The 11,240-nt window shown below is 42.6% G+C and overlaps 1 long non-coding RNA gene across 2 annotated transcripts in view; it reads right to left on the bottom strand.

The window, feature by feature from the left end:
- Positions 1-5,542: 5,542 nt before the first annotated feature.
- Positions 5,543-11,240, bottom strand: part of LOC131199111 (uncharacterized) — a 31,882-nt gene continuing 26,184 nt past the window's right edge. For both annotated transcript variants that reach the window (XR_009155259.1, XR_009155260.1), the window contains exons 2-3: positions 6,745-6,854; positions 5,543-5,871 (exon numbers count right to left, since the gene is read on the bottom strand). This is a non-coding gene — a long non-coding RNA (uncharacterized LOC131199111). The remainder of the gene's footprint in view (positions 5,872-6,744; positions 6,855-11,240) is intronic.

The raw sequence follows: 11,240 nt of genomic DNA, 5'->3' as shown, positions 1-11,240 counted from the left end.
TTCATTGGAAGACCATTCATTCCGTGCGGGGGCTTCACCACATCCCGAATACTTGAGCTGCATTAAGAACTGAAGGAAGGGCATCAATCCATGGATGGAAACCAAACCCCATTCATTACTTTCCTGAGCTGAGAAATATGTCCCCAACCTACTTCCACGGAAAATAAATCCGCTGCCAGGTTTGGAGCTTAATAAGCCTTTGAAATCCTTTCTGTTTTCCTTCGTTTCTCCCCTCCCCAAACCAGGGTTTTAATTTCTGTTTGGATTATCCTTTTATTTTATTTTATTTTCCCCCCCATTTTCTCAGTTACATCTGAGAAAGCTTTGAGGGAAACTCCTTGAGGGAAAGCTTGTGAGAAGAGAAGGTGAAGGAGCTCTCATTTCTCCTACACATCTCTTGGTCTGGTTAAGGCTGAAAAAATTGACTTGATTTGTGTCTAAACTGTGTACAGGTCACAACCTTTCTCCAAGGACCATCTGAAGTTACAGCAGCCCTGGGGAAAAAAAAAAGGTTTACAACCATTCCTCCTATATATCACCTTCAAGCATCCCCGCAGATCCTGTGATCAAAATTTGGGCCCTGGGAAATTTGCCTGTAGCTATGGTGGTTGCAGAATTCCACCACCTCTCCTCTTCCCAGCTGTCTCCCAACAAGCGAAGTCAATGGGGGAAGCCAGGTTCACTTAACAACCACACAATTTGCCTCCAGAAGTTGTGGGTACTCCAACACTGAAGGTGTTCTGCCCTCCTTCGCCTCCATCCGAATGATGGCTTAATTAGCCGGCACTATCAGCTCTGGTGGCAAAAGAGCCAGCGTCTGCCAAGAGCCCTCGTTATCTTCCACGACGCTGGTGAGTCACAAACTTCAGCTCTAGTCAATCAGTGGATTTGCCTGTTACAAAGAGACACAGCAGCTCTGGCTGCCTTTATATCCTGTGGGGTGTGGCTCCATGACTCAGCACTTCCTAGGCCTGCCCCACCCCTGCTTCTGTTGTTCTTGCCTCTCCTGCCTACGAAACCTAAGATTCAACAAAGCCTGATTGCTGTCAGCTGGGTCTGCAGGCGTGGCCTGGTGGGGGGGAAGAGTCAGGGGATGGAGGCCTCATTATTTCTTCAACCTGGCCTGCTTCTGGCTCCTGGAGCTGAGCCAGGGGAGCCGGTTCTCCCGAGGTAAGTCCTGACGGCCCTTCCCACTCACTGTCCAAGTCACTTTCTGGCAGGAGGGCTGGCTCAGGGGCGCAGACACAACAGGAGGCTTTTAAGAAGAGATCGGACAGCTGTTTGTCCAGAATGGTATAGAGTTTTGTGTTTGAGAAGAGGGTTGGACTAGAACAGGAGTCTCCAACCTTGGTCCCTTTAAGACTTGTGGACTTCAACTCCCAGAGTTCCTCAGCCAGCTTTGCTGGCTGAGGGACTCTGGGAATTGAAGTCCACAAGTCTTAAAGGGACCAAGGTTGGAGACCCCTGGACTAGAAGACCTCCAAGGTCCCTTCCAACTCTGTTATTCTGTTACTCTGATTTCACTTAACTTCAGTGATTCACTTAACAACGATGGCAAAAAAAAAATTTTTTTTGTAAAATTGGGCGTGACTTGCTTAAAAAGCGTCTTGCTTAGGAACCAAAACTCTGATTTCAATTGTAATCGTAAGTCGAGGATTACCTATTATTCTCGGTTCCTGACCAATGGAAACTCTACCCCTAAAAAAAAACACCTTAATTTTTGTTAGCTGAACAAAGAGGGTGTTTGTAACGTTCGCGGTTATAAAAGAAATAGGAATAGATGTTTAAATGTGTTGACTGAACGCTCAGAAATAAAAAGGACTAGAAGGAAGTTGGAAGTTGGAAGAAACTCCTGGCTTTGGCTATGGTGTCTTTTGCCATCCATTGTTTTGCGTTTCCCTTCTTGCCTTAGCTGAGTCATTCCTTTCCCATTCCTCCTAGGAATCGATCAGATTTGTAGCTAATATTGCACAATGAAGAACTTGGCTGTAACTGAAAGAGAATCAGGCAACTGCTCTTAGAACAGTTTCATGTTTCTTGAAAATCCATTTGTAATTCCATAAAGGAATTCCACCGTGAAATTTGAACAGCGTCACTCTGGCTGCCGAATCGCCAGTCTCCATGTTTTCTGACTTGAATCAATAGTGTGGCTTGGTAAGCGTAAAACATATATTGCCAAACTGTGTAGAACTAAGATTCCTTCAGGAAAAGTTACCAAGGCATAAAAATACGTTTGTGAGAATCGCCTTTCTGTGTTTCCGGAAAACAGAAGACACGTGGAGCCTCGACTTACGACTGTTTGAACAGCACTGACAAAAGTGACTTAGGACCATTTTTCACACTTGAGACCGTTGGTCACGTGATCAAAATTCAGACGCTCGGCAACTGATTCGTCTTTGTGACGGTCGCAGCGTGTCCCGGGGTCACGTGACCGCCTTTTGCGACCTTCTGACAAGCAAAGTCAACGGGGAAGCCCGGATTCGTTTTACAGCCGTGTGACGAACTTAAACAAATGCAATGATTCACTTAACAACTCTGGCAAGGAAGGTCATTAAAACGGGGCAAAACTCCATTTAACAAGGGTCTCGCTTAGCAACGGAAATGTTGGGTTCAATTGTGGTCGTAAGTTGAGGACTTTCCTGCAAGAATAGTATTTCCCATGGAAACCTTGATGTCTTCAGGTTAGGAAAAAGCTGAAACAGAAGAATAGTGCAATTCGGGTCAATTAAATGCTCTATTCCAGGGGTCTCCAACCTTGGCAACTTTAAGCCCGGTGGACTTCAACTCCCAGAATCCCCCAGCCAGCAAAGCTTCTGGGAGTTGAAGTCCACCGGGCTTAAAGTTGCCAAGGTTGGAGAGCCCTGCTCTATTCCAATTTGAAGCTGTCCAATAGGTGCCCATGAATGTTGCCTTCTCACCACAGTGCCTCATGCAACATACCAGAAATGACAAAAATTAGATAAACAGAATCCATTCCAGGACATTTCCACCTGCTGTTCAGGAGTGGGAGGGAGAGCCGTGTGCGTTTCCCACTGGTGATGGTGGGGGACAATTTTCCAACCAGCAAAGAAGGAATCTTGCAAAGCACCAGAAGGCAGGACAAGAAGCAAGCAAGGAGAGAAGCAACCTAGAACCAAGGAGAAATTTCTCGACGGAAAGAACTATTAATCAGTGGAACAACTTGCCACCAGAAGTTGTGGGTGCTCCATCACTGGAGTCCCAAAGATGCCTTTTTTAGAAGGCAACTGGACTTTCTTGTTTTTTTTCTTTTGAAGATGTTTCGCCTCTCATCCAAGGAGCTTCTTCAGCATTGACAGGGGAAGGGAAGGATTGATATTCCTTGCAGACAGCTGGTCATTTGCATCTTTTTAGAGGGTCGTTGAAGCACTTGGAGGTTCATCTGTGTCCTCAGGGTCACCCGAGTGGTGCAAATGGTTCTTGTAGTCTGCAATTTTTCCCTCTGGAAATCCGTTCATCCAAGAAGCTTCTTGGATGAGAAGCGAAACGTCTTCAAAAGGAAAAAACAAGAAAGTCCAGTTGCCACCTGAAAAAGCCTCTTTGGGACAACCCTGACCTGGAGGACTGAGAATCTCTACAGATTTCCATCACTGGAGGTTTTCAAGAAGAGATTGGACTGCCTCTTGTCTGAAACGGTCTAGGATCTCCTGCTTGAGCAGGGGGTTGGACTAGAAGACCTCCAAGGTCCCTTCCAGCTCTGTTATTCTGTTAATCAGTAGAACAATTTGCCTTTAGAAGTTGTGAGCGCTCCGACACTGGAGGTGTTTAAGCAAAGATTGGACAGCCGTTTGTCTGGAATGGTCTAGGTCGGGTCTCCTGCTTGAGCAGGGGGTTGGACTAGAAGACCTCCAAGGTCCCTTCTGACTCTATTATTCTGTCGATCTCACTCCCCCGGTTGCTATAGAGTTTCCCATTCCCTTGATCAGAGCCACAGATCTCTCCTGATGCCCCACAGGCCTCACGCTGTGCAACTGGCTTGCTTCAATGTCAGATTCCCTGGAGCTGTGATCATGTCCAGGGCCCTGAGGCCAAAGGTCTGGGCCGATCCCAGATAAATAGGCGGCACCATCCTTTCAAAGGGTGTGTATTCTTCAAATGTATCCCTGCGGCTCTCAGCTTCAATCCTCTAATATAAATCAACTCAGGACTTTGTGGAACTTTCTGTTTACGCTGACCTCTTGCTTAAAAGCATCAGCGTTCTTCCTCATTTGTCCTTTCCAGAAAATCAAGCCATGTGATGTGTCGGTTAAGGCTTGTTGTCTTCTTGGCCAAGGGGTCAACCGTTAGTTTGCAAAACTGAGGTGAGGAACTGTTAGGATGAGGTTGCAACCTCTTCAGGCCATCGATGATGCTTTGAGGAGTGGCTGATGAAGGAATCGATCAGGATTAAACCAGGAGAAAGAGCTACGCCGCTAAAGGCCCCTTCCTCCTATCATAGAGCATGCGAGTAAGCCACTAGACCTCCCCCCCACCTGTCTTCCATTTCTCTTCTTATACATTCTATGGTGGAAGAGGCTGCCCCAGTGCAAAAAGGGGAGGGGCTTCTAAGCCCATGGCTGAAACGCGAGAGCAGAGGAAGATGCTCAATTGACAATGGGGCGTGGGGAAGCAGGATGATAAATTAGAAACGGTTGCTGAAAGGTCTTCGCTGTCAATCAATTTCAATCAGTATAATCCCACCATATCAGGGAGAGAAGGTCTGATGGCCATCATCCATGTCCTTACCAGAACAGAACAGAATAACAGAGTTGGAAGGGACCTTGGAGGTCTTCTAGTCCAACCCCCTGCTCAAGCAGGAGACCTATGCCATTTCTGACAGGTGGCCGTCCAATCTCTTTTTAAAAAACTTCCGGTGGCAAGCTGTTCCACTGTTGATTGTTCTAACTGTCAGGAAATTCCTCCTTAATTCTAAGTTGCTTCTCTCCTTGATTAGTTTCCACCCATTGCTTCTTGTTCTACCCTCAGGTGCTTTGGAGAATAGCTTGACTCCCGCTTCTTTGGGGAAGCCTCTGAGATATCGGAACACTGCTATCATGTCTCCCCTAGTCCTTCTTTTTATTAAACTAGACATACCCAGTTCCTGCAACCGTTCATTATATGCTTTAGCCTAGGAATAGGTACTTCAGGACAAAAGTGTTACAGCTATTCTCATTGTAGTCTTATAGCTACTTTAATTTTTAAAATATCAGATTGCCTTAAATCTAGATGAGGTTGATTTGGTTAAGCTCTCCTGATGAAGAGTTGCTGAATTTGATGAGAGTTTCCACATTTCTCCCAAGGGTTCTTTAAAAACTTGGAAGCGGGAAAATATCCTTCATAAAAGACTTATGTAAAGTCTTATGAATTGAACTTGTCTTTTTTAAAAGAGAGAGAGAGAGAGAGAGAGAGAGAGAGAGAGAGAGAGAGAGAGAGAGAGAGAGAGAGAGAAACCAAACATTTCTTGTTTTCTTTTTTCTTTTTAACAGAAAATTCTGTTTCTGATTACAGAAGCAAGAAATATACTGCGCAGACATAACTTCTCTCTCATTTATATTTATTTATTTGGAGACCTAATAAGGCTTAGGAACATGTCATTTTGAGTTATGTTGTTAGACCTCCCAAGGCCTCCATTTAGAAGGGCGAAAATGTTGCCAATCCTTCTTGGAAGTTGTCTTTACTGACTCCCAGGGTTGGTTACTGTACTTCTAGAACTTTCCATGAAGGAACATGGCTTTTCCTTTTCCACCAGCACAATTTGTACTTTTTTAGGTTTGCCAAATCCAGTGTCTCTCGCAAGCTGGAACCAACTTCTTGGTTAAGGGTGATCCATAATTTATTCTTCTTCATGTTGTTTCCATCAACCTTCTCAAGCATCTAGAAAAAGAGATCAACCTGAGATATCAACCTCAAGGAAGGGCCGAAAAGTTAAGGTAGCAGCCACGATTGAATAGTCACATGATTGAACTGCCCAATTTTTATTTGTGTCACTACAGTAGTGGCCAAAATTGTGGAAACCTTTTGGAGGAAAAGTGTATTTTCTAAAACTAGCTAATAACACCACTTTTTTTTGCAGTAATACCATAAAATTATATATCAATGGAAAGATAACTTAATCAAGAATGTAATCCAATAGCTTTTATGAAGGATTTGCTATTAGAATAGCAGAATATAAAGAAGAAAAGTGAAACACGCAGAAAAAATGAGATATACAAAAATTATCCCCATTTCAGTTAATACTTAGTTGGGTAACCTTTAGCATGAATGATGACCTTACAACATCTTCCCATGGAGTAAACCAAGTCTTTTAGTTCTGCAGCTGTTCTAATGTGAAACCAAGATTGAATGATGGCTTCTATTAACTGGGTTTTATTGCTGGGTTGCTTCTGACTAACAAGTTTCTTTAGTTGGGTCCAGAGATTTTCCATTGGGTGAAGGTCTGGGCTGTTCCCAGGCCATTCTAGCAGTGGAATAGGATTATCTTGAAACTCCCCCCCAAAAAAGTGGTGGTTATTAGCCATCAATACTCAAAAATACACTTTCCCCAAAAGGTTTCCACAAGTTTGGCCACTACTGTACATTAAAAAGGCTCAGGGCTTCAATTATGGGGTCATGGACTCCATCTTGATTTTTTTGACCTCTAGGTAGGGCAGAGGGCCCTATCTAACCCTAAATTCGGTAGCTTATTGTCACAAACAACATTTCTTTCAAAGACAGCATAGTGGAGGGTAAATATGGATGCAGACTTACAAATGTCTTCTGAATGTAGGCAGAATGTTGCAGGGAGAGAAACAAAGAAAGTTGGTTTATGTGAGTGATGGAAAGAAGATGTTCAGGAACTGTTTTTCATTGCCACAGATCTAGGAATACAAAAAATGGTTCTAAGTGGCAGTTACATGTTGAAATACAAGGCGAATCTTTCAAAAGATCTGTAGGAGCAGACGTTTCGGGTTGCCCATTTATGAGGGGTTTTAAAAAGGTGGATCTCCACCTCTTGACAATGGTCCTACTGGTTTTTGCTACCCGTTGCAGCTTTCTGGAATAGATCAATCTTGCAATTTCTTCCAACACCACAATTCAATGATTCCACGAACTCACACTTGGGTGGTCCAGATCATGGGGCGGAGGACATAGGCAACAAAATAAGCTATTCTAGAAAGAGAGCTGCCAAAAAAGGATTCTCAAATAATTTGAACACTGGGGATGTAGGGCAGTGGTGGGATTCAGCCAGTTCGCACCTATTTGGGAGAACCGGTTGTTATCTTTCTAAGCAGTTTGGAGAACCGGTTGTTGGAAGAAATCTCATTTGGTTTTTTTCCACTTTCCAGGGCTAATCCTGTAAGGAAGGCAGGAAGGAAACATTCTGGTGTTGTTTCTAGCCTAATCTTTATTGCCCTGTTTACAGAAACTGCCTCTCTGGTTAACCCCTATTACATTGTAACAGCTAAGGCAAAGCGTCCATCGACCTAAGTGACATAGAATTGGCCACGCCCACACGATCACAATGACCACAAGCCACGCCTACCCAGCTGGTCATTAGGGCAGAGAATCGGTTGTTAAATTATTTGAATCCCACCACTGATGTAGGGGCTCTGTGGCATTGGTTGGGTCTCTCATTCCAATTCTTACATTTCAGATGTGCATCAAAATAAAATGAAATAAAATAAAATGGATGGCTTGAGGGGTGAAAAAAAAGCAAAAACTAGCAAGGGACAAGCTTAGGGAAACCTGATAACTTATGAGTATTGTTCCTACTCTGAGAATTAGAATTCCATATCAGATCTGCAGCAATCCCAAACACTGTTAGATGGTAGCAAAGAGATAACAAAAATTTAACCCTCCAGAAATCAAACGAGATATTCATTCATTCATTCATTCATTCATTCATTCATTCATTCCATTCTTAACATGTTTCTAGGGTTGCTTCAGTCCAGAATAACTCAGATCTGATAGCCTAAACTAAAACTTTTGAGTGTTTAACTATGAAAAATGAGTATTTAACGTCTGTTCTTTAATATACAGGAACACATTTCTAAGTAACATTAAACCTATTTAATGGCATTCATAACATATTAAAGAAGACCATATTTATATACATTTCATTTATTCAGAACGGTGTGCCTGTGTCTACATGGGTAGAAAGTTGCCGGTAATTTTTTTTTTTAGTAAAAAATCTGCTCATGAGCAAATATATATATAAGGTATTAACTTATCCTTAACAAGCAATTCAACATTTGATGTTAAATTTGTAATGCAAATGTTTTTTGCCATTTCAGCAGCTGGTCCAATTTCACTCCTTAAAATGGGAATATCTAATGGAAGAATTTTTTTTATTTATTTACATTTATATCCCGCCCTTTTCTGAAGACTCAAGGCGGCTTACAGTGTATAAGGCAATAGTCTCATTCTATTTGTATATTTACAAAGTCAACTTATTGCCCCCCCAACAATCTGGGTCCTCATTTTACCTACCTTATAAAGGATGGAAGGCTGAGTCAACCTTGGGCCGGGCTTGAACCTGCAGTAATTGCAGGCTTGCTGTGTTCTAATAACAGGCTTCTAACAGCCTGAGCTATCCCGGCCCTTTAAACAAAGTAAAATGAACACTCAGAGAAGCTGGAAGGGAAGAATTCTCTTTGCGCTCCCAAAGGTCCTTTTTCAAAAGGCAACTTGAAGACATTTCGCTTCTCATCCAAGAAGCTTCTTCAGCTTTGACAGGGATGGTGGGGAATGGAAGTTGTCAGAGCTGAAGAAGCTTCTTGGATGAGAAGGGAAGTGTCTTCAAGAAAAAAACACCAAAGAAAGTCCAGTTGCCCTTTGAAAAAGCACCTTTGAGACAACCATGACCTGGATGACTGAAAATCTCCATAGACAAATCTCTTCGCTGTTATGGGTCTGAGATCAATAGGCAGTAGATGGAGTCAACTGGGTGCAGATGCAATGAAGCCACCTTCTCATCTTCTCCTTGAGTCTATCAACAATGGATGGAAATTAACCAAGGAGAGAAGCAACGTAGAACTCAGGAGGAATTTCCTGACAGTGAGAACAATCAACCAGTGGAAAGACTTGCATTCAAAAAATGTGTGCCCCATTCCTGGAGGTTTTCAAGAAGAGACTGGACAGGCATTTGTCTGAAATGGTATGGTGTCTCCTCTTGAGAAAAGGGTTGGACTAGAAGATCTCCAAGGCCCCTTCCAATCCGATGTTCTATGTTCTAACAAATGGTACCTGTTATTATTTTCTAAGATAATTGATAATTTTCAAAGACTGCATCTACTGTGGGAAAAGACTCAGTTACTATTACTATTAGTCTAAGTCAGGGGTCAGGAACCCGTTGGCTCTGGAGCCGCATGTGGCTCTTTCATCCCTCTGCTGTGGCTCCCTGTTGCTGGTCGGCTCCACAATTGATAGAGCTTTCAATTAGGACAGGTAGAGGAAAAAGGATGGCGCGCTAGGAGGAGACTCTGGTGGGGGAACTGGACTTCTGGTCAGCTCCAGAATTAAGTCGGAGCTTCCAGTTAAGACCTTTGTGGATCTTTGAGTGTTTAAGTTGCCGACCCCTGGTCTAAGTCCTCCATACAAGAGGAACACAAAGAGTTTTGACTAGGGCCACTCTGACATTAGATCAGAGGTCTTCATTAGATCAGAAGCATAGCTGGCTGGAGAATTTGAAATGACTTGAAATCCTGGGTTTAGAAAATTTAGAACTACGCCGTCTTCAACATGACCTGAGTTTAACTCATAGAATCATCTATTACAATGTCCTTCCTGTCAAAGACTACTTCAGCTTCAATTGCAACAATACACAAGCACACAATAGATTTAAGCTTAATGTTAACCGCTCCATTCTTGATTGCAGAAAATATGACTTCAGTAACAGAGTTGTTAATGCTTGGAATAAACTACCTGACTCTGTGGTCTCTTCCCAAAATCCCCAAAGCTTCAACCAAAAACTATCTACCATTGACCTCACCCCATTTCTAAGAGGTCTGTAAGGGGCATGCATAAGAGCACAAAAGTGCCTACCGTTTCTGTCCTATTGTTTCCTTTCATTACATCCAATTAATATAGTTATTACATACTCATACTCATATATATGCTTATATATTGTATAATTATTTCATGCTTATGCTTATATATACTGTGTGACAAAATTAATTGATTGATTGATTGATTGATTGATTGATTCTGGGAGTTGAAGTCCACAAGTCTTAAAGGTGCCAAGTTTGAAGACCTCTGCATAAGATGAACCCCTTCAGGCCATCAGAGTCTTGAGACTAAAAGACTGGTCAACCCCTGAGCAGAAGTTCTGCACCAACAAACACTGAAGCAACAACTATTGAAAGTCATTTAGACAACTGAAAGGGAGCATGTGAGAGAAAAAGGGACTTTTTGTCTTTTTCTGCTGCTTAGCATGTTGGTTCCCAGAAAGTTTCATGGTCTTCTGTCTGATCTAGGGCTCCAAGAGTATTTTTCTTTCTTGTAAGGCCAAAGTGTTAAAAAGAAAATCTTATTAAATTATCCAGACAATTATTCCTGGGAATCATATATATTGAATTAAAATATTTCGCTGGGTTTTGGCAGGCGATTAACTGTCAACAGAAGAAACGTGAATGGAAGACAAAAGCTCAGCATATGTTCTTGGTGAAACAATTAGAGATTAAAACACAGGAAATCAAGTCAAGATGGCAAACATTAAAAATAGTCAGGGATTCAATCATGTCACTGGGGCCGCCATTTTGAGTTTTTGTGACGCTCTCTTCTTTTCCCCAGATTGAAATGTAGCAGCAGGAATGGTCAGCAATGGCCTCGCTTCTGTTTCCACGAAAAACAGTCAGATCACATCGATGCTCAAAGACTTGGCTTGACACACCTTGATTCCAATGCTCTGAGACCTCCGAGAATTCCTAAAACTAGATAGAGTGGTGATAGGTGAAGGATTTTTCAAGATCGGAAGAAGGGTGAGAAATGAATTGGAGGACAGGGCAGCACGACTGCTTTGAATCAGTTAAAGCCACCAAGACAAGCCTGGGATTATTTGGGATTAAATTAACACCTTCTGGATCTCCATCTCATGTAAAATAGGTTGCTGGGACCTTCAATGTGTCTTGTGCTTCTGAGGGGGAAATGTCTTACAGAAGCTTCATAAAAGGACCACTTCTGTAGGAGCACCTCCCCACTCCTGACCATGTTAACTGGATTTTAAAAAGGTACAAAAATTGGATAAACTCCTCACAATTCTGCTG

The sequence above is a fragment of the Ahaetulla prasina genome, chromosome 5, assembly GCF_028640845.1.
Source record: "Ahaetulla prasina isolate Xishuangbanna chromosome 5, ASM2864084v1, whole genome shotgun sequence".
Classification (NCBI taxonomy): Eukaryota; Metazoa; Chordata; class Lepidosauria; order Squamata; family Colubridae; genus Ahaetulla; species Ahaetulla prasina.
Note: the sequence above shows the minus strand (reverse complement) of the source record. Positions and strands in the feature narration are given on the sequence as shown.